General features: G+C 45.2%; 1 protein-coding gene across 3 annotated transcripts in view; it reads right to left on the reverse strand.

Moving 5' to 3' along the window:
- Positions 1-2,004: 2,004 nt before the first annotated feature.
- Positions 2,005-17,457, reverse strand: part of LOC119174078 (coiled-coil domain-containing protein 28A) — a 63,063-nt gene continuing 47,610 nt past the window's right edge. For all 3 annotated transcript variants that reach the window (XM_037424870.2, XM_037424868.2, XM_037424871.2), the window contains one exon: positions 2,005-2,163. The gene's annotated coding sequence lies outside the window, so the exon portion shown is untranslated. The remainder of the gene's footprint in view (positions 2,164-17,457) is intronic.

Below are 17,457 nucleotides of genomic sequence, written 5' to 3' on the forward strand. Positions count from 1 at the left end.
AATTATTCCAGCACTACAGAAACTAAATTTGAACATCCATACTGCTATAATAATTTTAGATTCCCTGCCAGTATCACAGCATCATCTAAATCAAATGCCTTAAAGACGTTGATTATGCTAGTTCCTCCATAGCTGAAGCTTTTAATGTTATTATGGGTACCTGGCCATTGTAGATTTGAGTTAAATGGAATGGCAAACTCATTAGCTCAAGCGGCATTGAATGGACCAATACTTTCTGTCGTTCTGGTAGTGGCCAGTTTAACTGCGATAAGATATAGAAAATTTTCACTCTGTGCAGATGCCATAGAATAAGTAACATCATGGTCAGAATTTAGACATTTCCAATTTCAATGGAAAGTTGAGTGGTGTCACACTAGACAATTGGAAGTCATGATAACTAGATTACGATGTCTTGTGCCTCCGCTGAACCTATAGTATTCGCACAGGGCTGGTCTGTTGATATCCCTTTGTGTAGCTTTTGATCAGACATGGAATCAGTAGAGCACTATTTTTTGTATGTCATCATTGCAGGTTGATAAGAAAACATCTCCTTGTCATACCATTCGCTAACCTAGAACCGACCTTCGCCATTGACTGTATACTTACCTTTGGTACTTGGGCCTTGGGCTTCAGCCACAGGAATACCTTTGATGCTGTTTGCAGTAATCTTTATGAAACCAAATGAATGTGCCTCTAAATTCCTGTTTGTATATGTATTATTAGAGCATTAATAAACAAATTCAAAACAAATTTTGAGTGTGTTTGATATTACTATAATTTATATTCAAGATATAGATTTTACTGTCTGGTCGAAATGGCAAAAAGCAGTTATTGCACTCTGTATTTAAGCATGTTCTTTCCTCCTTTTGTTAGGATTATTTATTACTTGAAAGGCCTAAGAGCTCATATAACCAATTCTTGCCGATCCCCCATGAGTGGCATTAGCCACAGGGGAGGCATCATCATCATCATATATGGTGGATGACACCCGTCTGTTCTAAATCATTTGATAGTGCTATTTAGTATTTAACCTAGGACCGCTACAGCACAAAAAAAGAATGTAACCACAGCCGCCCAATCGTAGGTGCAAAGAGGAGGGGCAAGGATAGATGAGTAGAAGGCAGTATTTTTCTAAAGTTTACACTGATATCCTCAAGAAATATAACAAAAGCAGAGTTTGCCGCAGTAAAAGGGTCAACAGTGGTGGCTACTAGTGTTGTCCCTGAAAGCATTGGGATCAAAATGACCATTCTGAAAAGTTTTTGGGCACCTATGCAAGCTAGAAAATGAAGCACAAGTGGTAGAGCGAGACTTCAGGGTTGGAGGGTTTCAACCCTCACCCTTGTCAGGAATGGGTAACTGAATATGCCCCTGTCTGCAGTGGCAAAATGTGGAGATACTATCAATATGGTATAGTATCATACTTACCCGATTGTAGGTCGCCTTTATTTGAAATCCAAAGTTGTGAGGTCGACCGAGAATGGAAAACTAGTTTCGGTAGTAAAGTCTTTAAAAATATTCTCTGCGCCAATTCGACAAGGCTAGCTTTTCTGCATAGCTTTGAAGCACTGCCCCAAAGCCACTTTAACACACTGGAATTCGATCGCTTTTTTTTTCCTGTTTTTCTTGTTTTGGAGACCTCTAAATATTTTTTTAAAATGTGCTAGTACTTTTTTTCAAGAGCCGACCTACATTTGAGTTGACAATCGTGTCAATACAGTATTTATGCATAACGAACCACAGGTAATCTAGGCACATAGAACCAAATAAAAAACTTATAGTAGATTTTGCGATATACATAGTCATTCATTAAATTAAGTGTCGTGCAATAACATGAAAGAGTGCCGTCTTTCAGTTAATACTATGAGCTTGTCTTTCCATGTACAACAGGAAAAGAACATATACTGAAGCTATCTGTGTATCTATCCTAGGTTATACCTCGTGGAACTTGGGTTTGACATTTTGATGCACAACTGAGCAGAAAAATTGGCGAAGACAATGAGGTACTTAAATACAGCTTGTGTTTATTCAAAACACAGATACGATGACAAATGCATTCCATAGAGTACAGAAATGCATTTTGTTGCAAGCCAAATAGAACGATTTTGACACAGTAGAACATTGTCTAAGGCCGTTCCTCCAGCTCCGAGCAACCTTCCATACCTGCAATGAGTGATAGAAGTTTAGACGCAGCAAGGGACCTTATCATGGCAAACATTGTGGCACTCACTTGAAGCTTTATTTCTATTCCACAGCGCAAAGGTGTGGCATATGATGGAAAGCCCATATCACAAGATTATTAAAGAGCACTGTGCACTATCTCAGCATTCTAGGTCATTGTAATATAAAAAAAATAAGACACAGTGCCACAACAATGCAGTGTCTGATAATGCCAGCAGCCTCCTAACAAAGTTACGAGTCCGCATTTTTAGTAATGAACAAACACGAATGCATAAGTCAAGTCAACCCTATATCACAAAACACAGCAATAATATTATGACTTATAGGACTTAATGTCCCTAAGCCACCAAACGATTATGAGACACCATAGTATAGTGTTCGAAAAATCTCAACTAGCTAAGGTTCTTTAATGTCAAACATGGCAAATCAACAGTTGATCACTAAATCAATAAATAAGTTAACCAAGTTATTAATTTTACTTCCTCACACTTGCAAAAACCTCAATTTCATTTCTTCATTCAGTGACAATTAGTGATCTGCAAACATATTCATGCTGTTACACAGCAAACTACAATGTGTTTAGTAAAATCTACCCACAACCCAATTTAGGTAGCCTAATTGAGTCAATCATTAGATGCCCTAAATTGTGGATTCAGTTAAGAGTAAAACAAATCACAGCATATCCACGGAGTGAATGAATAATATAAGTGACGCAAAGCTTTCGAAGGTTTTATCGGTAAATAGTGAATCAGTCCGTCCGTCTGTCTTTGTCACTCACACTAGCGCCACTACGCGAGTCATCCGTAAACTAGGCGGTCATGAACAGGTCACAGTAGAAGGACAAACCAACGACTTTAGGAGCTTCACCCCTAAAAGTAATAATGCAACATTTTATTCTGCTGCAATGAGTGGGCACGATAGCTGGTCATCTTGTAGCACGTTAATCAAGCTCCTTCGTTACTATGTGCAGGGAACAAAGTATCATCTGTTAAAACTAGCAATCTTTATTTTGTCCCGCTGACATGCCTACACAATTTATATGCCCTGTATTATAATATTCAAGTAATGGTTTTTGTCACAACTGATGTTATGTGAGGACATTGAATTCAATCTAGGGCCTTCCAATGCGGCATTGTTGGCACAGCTGATTCAAGGTAGAAACAACATTCAGAAAAGGATCATATCGAACTGAAATTGAAAACCATGAAGGGAACTTCTAGTATAATTAATGAATTTAGTGATAAACTTGATCTCATTAAAAAAATGATTCAAGTCTTAGAACACAAGCTTGTTGATCTAGAAGATAGAAGCAGACGTAAAAACCTCGCCGCGTTCGGCATACCGGAAAACGATCACTCCTTTGATGACCTCATGGATAGCATAGTTAATGATGTGTTCAGGCTTACTTTAGACATGAACGTAAACCCAGTCGAACAAATTCATAGGCTAGGCTTATGGGCAGGACGGCAAAAGGCCAGTCAGTCAAGAACTTTAATATATGGTCCTGAGGAGTTTAAGCCACCAGGGTGCCCACGTGGGACATCCTAGCAGCCGCTACCGTAGGCGACGCCCGAGTCGGGGCGGGAACGTGGTGGCGTTCCGCCAGTTCTTGGGCCCTCTGGACTGCCTTAAGTTGGTTTCGGAGATTGGGGCTCCTGAGTGCCTCCTCCCAGTCGGACTCACTGGTGAGAGGTCCCTGAGGTAACGCGGGACATTGCCAGAGCATGTGCGCGAGTGAACAGTACACTTCTGTGCAATCTGGGCACTGTGAATTTATGTCTGAGTTATAATGGCTGAGTCGGCCCCGTGATGGGTACGATCTCGTTTGTAACATTCTAAAGGCTACTTCTTGCGCGCGTTCTAGTTTTGAATGGGGTAAAGGGTATCGGCTTCTGTTGTGTCGGTAGTGGGAGGTAATTTCATGGAAGGTGAGTAGTGGGTCATTAAACTGCACGTCTGGGCCCAGCTCTTCGGTGGCTGATTGATCGTCACGGCGGGTCAGTTCTCGTGCTCGATCATGAGCCATTTCGTTGAGGTTGGGTTGTTGTGGGTGAACGTCTTTGCCCATGTGGGCAGGGAACCAAGAGAGGTAGTGCGAGCCCGTATATTTCCGTGTTTGTAAAATGCGGGCTGCTTCTGGAGCGATGTTGCCGGTTTCGTAAGCCCGAATCGCGGCGCGAGAGTCTGTGAAGACATTAGTGAGTGAGGGGTCGGTCATCGCTAAAGCTATAGCAACTTGTTCGGCTATGGCGCTTGTTGATAGCCTAACCGAGGCGGCTGAGCGTAGGGCTCCGTCGCCATCTACTACCGCGAGTGCGAAAGAGGAGGAGTTACCGTATTGCGCTGCGTCGACGAATGCGGTAGAGTTGCGATTCGCGGCGGTACGGTTTAGGATCGCGCGAGCGCGGGCCAGCCGTCTGCCTTCGTTGTGTTGTGGGTGGACATTTCGCGGAAATGGGGTTACCATGTAAGTAGCTCGGACAACTCTGGGGAGGGTTACTGCGCGTTCAAGGCAGGGGTGTGGGGACATGCCGGCCTCGCTTAGAAGTCGGCGGCCTGCCTTGGAGGAGGAGAGGCGGATCACTTGGGCCGTGGTCTGGGCCTCGATCACTTCATCGATGCCGTTGTGCATGCCTAGTTGGTCGAGACGGGAAGTGCTCGTGTTTTGAGGCAAACCAAGGACTTGTTTAATGCTTTTGCGCATGAGTGTGTTTAGTTTCGTCTTTTCTACCTTCGTCCAGTTGTGGGCAGAGGCGACGTAATTGATGTGACTCATTAGGAACGCGTGGTATATGCGCAGAAGGTTGGCCTCTCCAAGGCCTCGTCTACGACCCGAGACTCGCTGAATGAGTCGGAGCATGTTCTCTGTTTTTGCTGAGATATGTTTAATTGTTCTTGCATGACAGCCAGTGGCCTCGACGAGGAGGCCGAGAATGCGTATGGAGTCCACTCGGGGTATTCGCTGCCCATCTTTGGCGTGTAGCGCTATGGGTAGATCACCTAAGGGTGTTAAGTTACGAACGCCTTGGCGAGATTGCCGGTACAGTAGCAACTCTGATTTTGTGGGCGACAAACGAAGTCCAGTGTTTTTTAAGTAGGCTTCTGTGGTATCGAGAGCAGTTTGAAGGGCTTGCTCCAACTCCGCCAATGAGCCTCCTGGGCACCAGATGGTGATGTCATCTGCGTATATAGCATGGTTTATGTTTGGGATGTCGCGGAGTTTGTCAGATAGTCCCTTCATTACTATGTTAAAAAGGAGTGGAGAAATGACTGCCCCTTGTGGTGTCCCGTTGGAACCTAATGTGTAAGTATCGGATGTAAGTTGCGATAAATGCAGCTGAGCTGTTCGATTTTGCAGAAAAGAACGAATGTACGCCTGGAATCTTTTACCGAGACCAAGGCTGGCAATGGATTCCAGTATAAAGCGGTGTGAGACGCTGTCGAATGCTTTAGTGAGGTCTAGGGCGAGAATGCCACGAACATCTCTCGTTTTTGAGTCGAAGATCTGTTTCTTTAGTAATAGCATGACGTCTTGTGTTGAAAGGTGCGGACGGAACCCGACCATGTTGAACGGAAAGAGTTCGTGATCCTCTATGTAGCGCGATACACGATTTAGGATGACATGTTCAGCTGCTTTTCCTATGCATGAGGTTAGGGAAATCGGGCGTAGATTGTCGAAGTTGAGTGGTTTACCTGGCTTTGAGAGAAGGATTACCGTGGCCGTGCGCCATTGTTCAGGTACCTGGCCAGTTTCCCACATGTAATTAATGTCTTTTGTGAGTAGTGTGATGGCTTGGTCGTCTAAATTTCGCAACAGGCGGTTGGTTACCTTGTCAGGACCGGGGGCTGATCTGCTGTTGAGGTTGTGTAATGCCTCCCGAATTTCTGACTCCGTGAAGGGTTCGTCGAGTTCGGGTATCGTTTCGCATTCTATTTCTGGGTAGTCGGTGGGTTGTGCTGTGTTTAAGGGGAGGTGACGTTTGGAGATTTCTTCAAGAAAGGATGAGTTTGTTCCTCCCATCTTTTTGTGCGAGTGTAGGAGCCGGTCTATGGCATGACTCTGGTTGTTTTTTGTTTCGCAGTCGTCCAGCATGTATTTTAGGAGGTTCCATTTACCCCCAGTTCGCATGCGGCCGTCGACCGCCGAGCAGAGTTCATGCCATTGGAGTCGTGTGAGCTCCGTGCAATATTTGGCAATGTCTTGGTTCAGTATTGATAGACGTTTTCGTAAGCGTCTGTTTAGTCGTTGTGTTTTCCAGCGCGCGAGTATTGACGCTTTTGCCTCGAGCAAATGTGCGAGGTGTGGGTCCATTCTCGGGACCTCGAGTTCTGTTTGTATTGTTTTCGTTGTTTTGGCTATGTCTTCCTGAAGTGAGGTGAGTAGTTCGATGAATGTGTTGTATTCCTTTGTGTTGTTTTTGCGGAGGGTGCGGAAGGCATCCCAGTCCGTCAGCGTGAATGTACGGGGTGGGGCTGATGCGTTGGGTAGTTCGGTTCGTATGATGAAGTGATCGCTGCCCAGATTTTCCTGCGTATTGGTCCAGGTGTGGCCTGTGACGTTACGGGTAAATACCAAGTCCGGCGTAGTGTCGCGTTGTACCGATGTTCCAAGTCTCGTAGGGAATCGGTGATCTGTGATGGCAAAAGGCCAGTGATTGTTTTTTCGACCACAGGGAAAAAAGTTAACATTCTAAAGAGTTGCTCCACTTCAAATTGAAAGAGAAAGGAACTTCAATGTCAAAAGATTTTCCTGCATATACTAGACATGTTATAAATCAAACATAAAACAGTACTTCTGATAGTAGGAAATTGGAAACAAATGTAAAGCTTGCGCATGAAAAATGCCCTCATCTCCCTGAAAGAAATCGTAAGGAAACGCAAATGCATTTCTTGCGCCGAGAGTAGAGGGCGTAGTAATTTTAATGGCATAAATTAATGACGAGACACGGATTTGTACCGTAACCATTTATTTACGCATTCATCAGCACCTGTTGGTGCTGTCATTGTATCTGAGGGCCATAATCTCAGCCTTATGGTCGCTAAAGTGTACAGTCAAAGGGTCTTTGAAAAGCACGCGCCCGTCACAGTTTCGTGCAAAGGCAAGATAAATGCAACTTCCGTGAATGATAGCCGGACACATGTCGGGCACGGCGGAGGCACACTGCATAGCATTTCTTGATGTTCCTGATTACGCTCAGATTGTTGTTTAACCACAACTGATCGCAAACGTTGCAGCTGTGACCAAAGCTGTGGTCCTCGAAGTTGTGCTCGAAACGCGTGTCCGACTGCCTTAACTGCCAAGTGGACACCGCCGCTTGCGTGGCGCCACGGAGAACGCAAGTGACAGGGAGCCTGCCGTCGTTGCCGCTTGGACTCCTGCCTCTCGCTGCTTCACACGAGGATCTGTGGCTCGCCGTTAACGTTTCTCCGCCGTGTCTCGGACACGAACTTCGGCATTTTCGGTTCGTTGATGTTTCACAGCGGTGTATCGAGCACACATTTTCGGATACTCGGCACGGCATTGGCGTTTCGCAGCGGCTAACCGAGCACGGAGTTCGGTATCGGCAGCATGCTTAGCTCGCTTTCGTTCGGCATCACGCGCTTTTTAGCTGAGCACAGAGTTTGGTATCGACCGCTCGCTTAGCTGGCTTGCATTCGGCATCACGAGCTCTTTGCTTCGCAACATTGTCTTCTGCTTCTTCACCTCCGGTTGATGACAACGTTGAAGCTACTGCAGTGATGCCACCTCTAGCGAGAGGTGTAATGCTCAGGTTGGATTGTGTGACACTTCTTACAACGAGTACCGCTGCTGTCAGACATTCGCATTCACTGACTTCTGCAATTGCCTTGAGAGGCACCCAGCCAGCCAAAGGACAACAGTGAGGCCCGCGCTTCAGTCATTCGGCCGGGAAAGTGGGGTGCAGGCAGGAGAGAGAGAGCGATTGTTGAGAGAAGGAGTGGTGAAACATTGCACCTGTCATTGTACCTGACGGTTATAATGTCAGCATATTATCAACACAAATGCTACACAAATGCTGGCAACACAAACGCTACAAACGTGTTTCAAATGCACTGCATTGATTGAGGCGGTGGCAAGTCACGTTCAAGTCAAAGAGGTGGGGGGCTCCGGTTGCTAGGAGCAAGGATAAGCACGCGCGCCCGCAGCTGTTGCTGACAGCTGCCGACGCCGAAACATGACACGGTGTGGGGGCTGGTTGCGAGGGACGCCCACCTGCAACTGTTGCTATGGAAGAGGGCTGTGGACGGATCCGGACGAACGCCTCAAATAGCCCGACTAAGAAATGCATTCGCATTTAAAAGTTAAGATTGAGAATCCATTACTTACATTAGATGAAGTACAGCTTGAAACGGTCTCTGCGTGCGCACCGCTTGCCAGTATTAAATGAAATGCAAAAAATAAAACGACAAGAACAATAGGAAACGTTTTGTATGCTTCAGTATCAATGCCCCTAGTGCTATATAAAAAAAAACAAGTTGGGTTAGACAGCATTATGTCAACATATCACCGTCATCTTTTGAAAATTACCGAAACCTGGCTATGCACTGGCATTCGTTATCTCGTCACATCTCAGGGCTACCGTGTCTGCTATAAAGACAGGAGTACTCAAGGCAGTAGAGTGGCAATCATGTTTAAAGAAATGTTGCAAGTTGAAACATTAGCCAATACACCAGATCTTCAATGAGTTATAATGTGGGTAGATACCGTTGATCTGAAGTTCATAGTCAGCTGATTTTACCACCTTCCAGGCACTGACGAAGCATTCTTTGATAAGCTTATTGAATTTCTTTGCACATTCCACGGTTACTCGAGCAGTATAATACCAAGTGGCGACTTAACGCCCCTCAGTAACATAGGATCCAGATTTTCCTGTATAGTCTTTCAATGAAGCTAAACACTTACATATATAGTCTTTTTTCATGATTTAACCTAACCAGTTAAGCAACCCACCCACATACAGAATACTGCTGCTTCAACTCTGGATCTTTTTTTCAGACAACAGCATGCTGTGTCGTGTGACGAACAGCATGCTGCGTTGTGTGCTTGATGGAATATCTAGGCTTGTGCGAATAGTCAATTTTAGGTTCAAAGCGAATAGTATTTTTGTCAAATAATTTTTGTCAAAACATATAAAGAAAAATGGGCATATTTATCATGACCTAACAAACCTGCACAATATTTTAAAAAAATTAAAATAGGGCTTCTATGCAAATGCCATTTTTTTTTTTCCATTCAAAGGAAGTCGAAAAAAATTTCAGTACGTAGTAGCAGAATTAGACTTTTAGCAGGATGTGAGCCATAACCATTAAAATACATATCATTTTGAAATTTATTATACTTGGAGCATATAAGCCGTCATAACATGCTTTTAAGCTTAATAAAATCAATTGATTTGAGGGTAATATATTATATTAAAGGGGTTTTGCGACACTTCTTCAAGTAGCCATGGAATGGATTCACTAAAGAAGCTTATTGCCTCATAAATTCACCACCACGAAAATTCTTAGAATCCGTCCAGTTGCGAAAAATTCTTGCATGCAGGAAGTTTGTTCTCTCTTCTCGTCCTGTGGAAAGCGCCGGAAGCTAAGCAGAGAAGAATGGCACAGGAAAAGCAACTACATCACGCGTGCTTTTTATGCTTGAGGAGTCATTTGCCAAGAGAAGAGAGCAACTTTTAGCTGACCTTGAGAATTTATTGTAAATCGCACACTGCGTGCTGCGCTATAATATTTGGCTTGCGTGTCCTCAATAACCTTGACAACCAATCGGCAGCGCTTTCTGACAATGCTCAAAAAGTGTTGCAGGGCCCCTTTAAATATGAAAGGGGGCTTCGCGGCAGAGCGGATTTCTCCTGGATAGGTGCTTTGGCGGTTCAGCACCTATATACTGTAGTGAATACACTTCTACAGTCAGTACATTTAGACTAATATGCACCAATTAGTTCCTTGCGAATACTTCGAAATTTTTAATAATTTAAATTTGAATCAAAGCAGATTCGAATACTCTACTATTCATTTGAATATTCGCACAAGCCTAGGAATATTCGATCACAAAATGGTGTACATGGGCGTTAAGCTTAACGAAGTGCCAATGGGCAAGAGGGAAGAACGAGTGGTCTTCCCTCTTGGATTTATTTTACTTGCTGAATGTTGTATGTTTACTATCAATGACTTTTGGTGTTTTTTTTTTCAAGAACCTGTATTGCATCCATGCTTTTAGATGTGCAAAACTGAAAATAATAATGAATGTTAGCACAAGGGGAGGGGGCGCTTGCTCGGTCACTGGTGCATCATTCAAACCTTCCAAAAAGGGAAAGGGGTGCTTGCTTTAGATTTTATTGTAGGTGAGGATGTTTTTGTTTTTATAAACCAAAAAACTACAGCAGAGTTGCAAATGTACATTAAACATGAACTGTAAGAAACTAATGTTGAAAGGAAAAAGAAAAACTGGCTGCATGCTTTGCCGGAAATGTTGTCGAAAGATGATAGTCTTCTGGCCGTGTTACATGAGTCCTGGTCTCGTACGCAGCCATCTGTGATGCTGTTCTGGTACCCTTTCTGTCCTGGCATGATAAATGCAATGGAGGTTTGTTTGAACAGATTTCATTTCATTACGTTATCACTTCTGGCATGCCATGTGTTTGCACCTCTACGTGTCAGCAGTGTTATGGTTGCGTGTGGTACTGTATAGCATGATACTTTGCAAAAAATCATTTGTGAGACACGAACGTGTTTTATTGCGCGAAAGGGTGAATGACTGTGCCCATGTACTACTAGGGTGCAGAAGCAGACGCCTGCTGAAGTAGGCAGCACCACATCATTTATAGAGGGCTTTTTCATGTACAGCATTGCATTTTCAGCGCAGCCTAAGAAACACTAGAATGTTTAGAGTTATGTATTTAGATATGTTATAGTAAAAGAACACAGCACCTAATAGTTAGGCATTGATCTTGCACCTCAGATATGCGCAAAATCTGCATTTTAATCGACAATGTTCACAACTATGAATGCCACCACTAGTTCAAGATGGCTGGAATTCAGCTTAAACTTTCACCGGATGGCTGAATTGAGTGACAGACAGAAACAGGCAGACCGAAATTTCTGCATTCAAGTATTCCAAAAAAGACTATTGTCTTTAAAACCAAATATCTACTGCATATTGACCCCTGTCAGCGTGTGAACGACAACGATGATGATTAACTACTTGGATGGCAAATCTCAGAAGGCGCCAAGAGTTTTCGCAAGAGTGTTGTCGTCGTTCTGTTTATGGGACGGAGTACTCTACAAAAGAAACTTTTCGCCAACCGGATCCGCCTATCTGCTCGCCATCCCAGCAGCCCTTCGTAGCCAAGTACTCAAAGCATGCCACAACGAGGTGAGCTCTGGCCATTTGGGTTACACGAGAACGTTGGCCAGAATACAGCAAAGATATTACTGACTGAGACTAATCACAGCTGTGAAGCACCACGTCCGTACCTGTCTCGACTGCCAGCGACGTAAGTCACTACAGACTAAACCAGCTGGCCTCCTGCAACCCGTGCAGGTCCCAACAGCTCCATTCTACCAGATCGGCATGGACATTTTTGGCCCACTACCTACTTCTACTGCAGGGAACCGCTGGGTTATCGTCGCGACAGATTATCTGACCCGTTATGCCGAGACAAAGGCTATCCAGAGAGGTACCGCAGCGGAGGTGGCAAGATTTTTCATCGAGAATATTGCACTGAGGCATGGTGCACCAACCGTCGTGATCACAGACAGAGGAGCCGCATTTATGGCAGCTCTTCTGGATCACGTCCTCATGCTGAGCGGAACAGCGCATCGTAAGACCACCGCCTACCACCCACAAACGAACGGGCTTACAGAGCGTCTAAACAAAACCATTGAAGACATGCTTTTGATGTACGTAGACGTTGAACACAAAAATTGGGATGAAATCTTGCCATACATAACGTTTGCGTACAACACGACCAAGCAAAAAACGACCCGCCTGACCCCGTTCAGCCTCGTTCAAGGACGAGAAGTACGGACTATGTTAGATGCGATGCTACCTCACGAAGGTGACGACATCGACCCATACGCCAACACGTTTACGGAACGCGCGGAAGAAGCTAGGCAACTTGCACGTTTACGGATCCGCCAGCAGCAAGAGTATGATGCAGGCTGCTACAATGCTAACCACAGAACAGTCGTCTGTCAAACTGGCAACAAAGTATGGGTTTGGACACCCGTACGGAAAGGAGGACTTTCCGAAAAGCTTTTAAGAAGATACTTTGGGCCATACCAAGTGCTGCGACAACTGAGTGAGGTCACTTACGAAGTTGTTCCCGACAGTTCGTGTAGTACCAAGCGTCGCCAGCACCATCCTGAACTCGTTCACGTAGTGCGCATGAAGCATTACGTCAGCGAGTGATTGCGTGAGACTTTTCTTTAGAAAAAAAAAAACTGCATTATTGACTTCGCATCGGGTCGATGCTCTTTGAGAGGGAGGCAAATGACCCGTGTCTGCATGTGAACGACAACGATGATGTGGGGATTTAGCGGACACCAGGTAGTGGGCCTCTGGCTTGACTCGAGAACAAAGAAGACAATCTTGCGGCTCAGCTGTTCAGAACACGCTGCTTTCGCTGCCTCAAGGCGTACTTGTGCTTTGTTCGCGTTGTACTGCGACAATATCATCTTCATTTTTCATATAATTATAAAGAGAAAAGCTATATAATGAACTAATAGATTCTGAAATAATGAACAGGAAAAGCAAAAATCAGCAGTACAATTGTTCATTGACATATGCTCTAGTTCTAGTGCCAGCAAAAAAAGTGATCATAAATGAGGAAAAACTGCAAAATGTTTTTACTTTGCCAACCACAAAGATAAGGCACTACTTTTAAATCTGCACAGCATAAACGAAATTTCCTATTGGAATATTAACCTAACAGGATTGCAATAATATAAATGCAAGCATATTTATAAAATAGCACTACCATGAAATTCCTAGCAACCCTACCGTACAATAAGGTAAAGCTCTGTAACGGCGCACCAGTCATCAGCGAACACATGAACGATGCGCTCTTCGAGTACCTTGAGTGCAAAAGAAGTCCAAGACGCATTGTCAGCAACCGAATTCGCTCCGAATAGGCCATTGAAATTGCCAACAGCATGCAGTTGGGAAACTTCGTAGCCTCCAGCCAATACCTAAATTGCTGAAAACAGTGGTGAGGCATTGAAATGCGCTACACTGCGAACGAGAGCCAGAAAACGCCTGAGGAACTTTCGGAACAAGTGCCTTTCAGTCTTTCGTGAACTCGCTGCAATGGCGCAATGGCTACACCTTATATAACAAGGCCACTTACTGGTGTTGGACCAGGCACCAATCTTCAAGACCTAAGCCACCACAAATGCTCTACCTTGGAGGAGTTTGACATCGGCGTGCTTTACGTGTCTACGAAGCGGACAAGCATTCGCAGCCTGCTGACATGTATTGAAATAAACCGTTCAAGTCTACCTTTTGACGTTTGTGGGAACAGTATACGCGTGAGGAAGCACGAACGCTGAAGAAAACTTGAAGAAGCCATCGCGGCAACATGTGCTCGATTTTGTTGCCTAGAAACGGGTCGTTGTACCTGAGGAGACAATGGCACGATCATTCAAGGGATGCGACATTAGTAACGCTCTTGATGGCTCGGAGGATGCTGACCTGCATGGCGGACAGGCCGATGTTGGAGCTGTGGCGCCAGAAGGCCGCAGCTGACTTTGAGCGAATTGTTAGGATTTGTTTTTCGCAACTGACTCGGAAGATTATTTCGACGGTTTGAAAGCAAATGCTACAACAAATTCTGGGACTAAAAGAAGTTCACTCTAATAAAATTTTAACTCATGCGCGCAGCCATAGGCTTCTCTATACCTTCTGTGCCCGTCGAACGCTCCCTCGGCGACTGTCGTCCTTCCCTCTCACCCACCGTGATTTTACGCTCACTTCCACAGCGGCGCGGCGCTGCTCACTTAGGGGTTCTTTTGTGGCTTGTGGAGCTCTTGCCACTGTATCACATGCTGGCGCGCCTAAGCGATCGCGTGTCGCGACGTTTCCTTGCTGCTGTGATTGTTTGCCGATATACCTGTAAGCGCTTATAGCCATCGCATGAAGCAAAAGATAGCGTTGTCAACGTACGACAGCAAATCAAAACGTTTTATGCGACCTCCTTGCGCCCGATGGCGTACTGCTGTGTGCCACATTGCCGGTCGGATGGGAAACAAAGGATTCCTGGTGTTTCTTCTCACGAAATTTCTGCTGAGGAGACAGCACGGCAGCAGTGGATAAAGGCTATATGAAGAGACGACTGGGTGCCCAATACGACATCGAAATACTCCAGTGTGTGCAGCAAACACTTCGGGAGACAGACTTCGCAAAGGAGAAACGGCGTCGCCTCAAGAAAGGAGTTATCCCTACCGTGTTTCCGGACTACCCATCGTACCTCAGACCACAACCGTTGAAGGAGAGGACTACTGAAAGCATCCAGAAATGATCCGCTTCACAAAGCGAAGATAAAGAAAGCGAGCCGAAAAGAAAACGGAATAGGCACCGAGAAGATACTCACGGTGAAGGTCAACTTCGAATGGCACTAACTTAGAACTGCAAACATCAAAGTGCATCAACGAGATTTCTCCGGATGGGCAGCAGCAAACAATGCACAGTGAAACAATCTTGGATGAGGCAACACCTTGTGCTCATAAAACAGTCGCAGACCAAGCAACGCAAGTTGACGTAGGACTGTCCAGCCTCTTAGCAGTTGAAAGAGCGAAATGGATAAGAAAGGAGAGGGACTTCAAAAATCAGGTGAAAAGGTTTCGCCAAACAGTTGACCAATACAAAGAGGAGTCTAAGAAATTAAAGGATGACTGCCATTTTGCCGACTTGGAGTACATCTATGAGCAAGCGAAAGAGAAGGACCTTTCTGCTGTATTCCTGTTGAACCAGATTACTAACATCAGGCGCAAGAAACCAACCTGGACGGAGGATGTGGTGTGACACTGCGTAATACTCAGGCACCTGTCGACCAAAGCGCATGAGCATGCGAGAAAAGAAAGGCTGCTTTCTTTTCTCATATTCTCATAAGAAAGAAAGAAACTAGAACGGACCTAGCCGTGCTGGTCTGCACAAGGTTTATCAGGCCACTCCTTGTCAACCATGCATCTACAACCACGGATAAGAACAATGTTTATAAAACATTATTCCAGAAGCCACTGTCACGAAAATATGTGAAATTGTGAGTCCGCAATCTTTCTGGGAATAAATTCAGTTCGTGCCCTCATTAGCTCACACTTTTAAAAGCATCTGAATCATTATTTTGCACGTGCGCTGTCATTTATATGAACGGTGTACTACATTTGCCAAGTTAAATACAGTATAGAAATCGCATAACAGTATGCCGGTTTTGCCAATACTCAAATAAATGTGAGGTGGGGTTGCGAATCAACTTTTAGGTATCGTTCAGGCTAGGTTCGCAGTAAGCATGCTTAGAACACATACGTCTAGTGGTACTTTAGACTGAAACACTCGATAAATGCAGAAAAAACCACACAATACACGCACCGCGATGCTCCCAAGGCCGTACTTGCCGCACTTCCAGCTGCCGTACACACCCGCCCACCCGCCATACGTGAGCAGCGCCACCAGAGAATTAAGCGGCAAAGCCGTGCAACTCTGTCGACGGCGCTCTCCTATTGTTATGCTGACGGCTTGACGAGCACAGATGGTATAGAGGAGGCTATGGCACAGCGTTTTTTTGCCGCCATCTTGAATTTGAGCGAAAATTTCATCTTGAGCAAAAATTTTGCCGCCATCTTGAATTTTGGTGCTGTTCCGAAACAGCGCCAGCCCCCCCCACCCACCCCCCCTTTTGACAGCAATTTCGACTTCATTGGAGGAGGAAGGCTTGCTTGGAATTTTACGGTAGTGATTTTCTCTATTGCATTATATATAAGAGGGGACCTGGCCTTTGAAAACGGAAAAATCGCGAAAAAGTTGATTTCTGCGAAACCGGGCAGTAAGTGTCACAAACTACCTTTTGTGTAAATATCAACGCCTAACACATTGCGAAACTGTTTGAAATAAAGTTTACCACAAGCCGCCGCAGTGCTCGAGCAGCACAAGAGCGCTCAAAATAGCGGAACTTGGCGCGATCGCAGTTTCTCGACCGCTTGACTGAGCTCTGTCATTTTGGTGTTGTTTTGTTTGTGAATTCTGGCACTTTCTTTTCTGGCCACCCGCGGTGATGGCGGCAGCACAGGAGAGGAGCAAGCTGCTCATGATTGGAGGGCTTGCAAGAGCTTTGAAGTTTCCTGTGGCAGAGATGCGCGAGCAGGATTGGGCGATGTGCGTGCGATGACATAGTACTCTTGCACATAATGCGGCTCTCCGTCGTCTGCTGCTCCTCCGTCCCCAGAACTTTCTTAATGTTCCATTCGATATTGTTGCAGTCGTTTGCATACTCTCCGCGTTTGAACCGTTTTTACGAAACAATGTTCGAAAGTCTTAACGAGAGAATTTTCAACTGTCTTTTAGGCCACTATACAGCTAGTCATCATACCCATTGCCCACATCTTTTGTCCCATGTACTGGCGCTCTTTGGCTGTAGGCCCGTGTACTCAGATTTGGGTGCACGTTAAAGAACCCCAGGTGGTCTGAATTTCCGGAGCCCTCCACTACGGCGTCTCTCATAATCATATAGTGGTTTTGGGACGTTAAACCCCACAAATCTAATCTGGCGCTCTTTGGCCATCACATGGCCCTTGTGCCAATAAACACCATATATGAAACTGTCTTTACGAGACCGTTGTTGCATTCACTTACAATGTGTCCAAGGAAAAGGAAGACGCAACAAGTGTTCGGTGCAAGGAAGCGATCTATAAAGGTTGTCTGCATGATGAGGCTCTCCGCTCGCACGTGCGCCGGCAGTGATCCCACCGACAGTACATGTGGAACAACAACTTCATCTACGAAAGAGTGTGGTTGCATTGACGCGCCTAGACACGGAACTCCTGCTCCACCGGTGCAAACATTTGATGTTTCAAGTGCGCCTGATGTTTCGTGCTCATCGACAGAGGCTTCCACATCCTCTCTTTCATGGGCCTCCGAGACTTCAATCGCGTCGTCAATTGCTCACTCGCGAAAGCGTTTTCTGTCGTTCGAAGAGAAAGAGACGGAAGATCAACAATGCGCTGCTGTTCAAAAAAAAACTCGGCACTATGCCAGAGACAGAG

This window comes from Rhipicephalus microplus, chromosome 5 (genome assembly GCF_043290135.1).
Source record: "Rhipicephalus microplus isolate Deutch F79 chromosome 5, USDA_Rmic, whole genome shotgun sequence".
NCBI classification, from domain to species: Eukaryota; Metazoa; Arthropoda; class Arachnida; order Ixodida; family Ixodidae; genus Rhipicephalus; species Rhipicephalus microplus.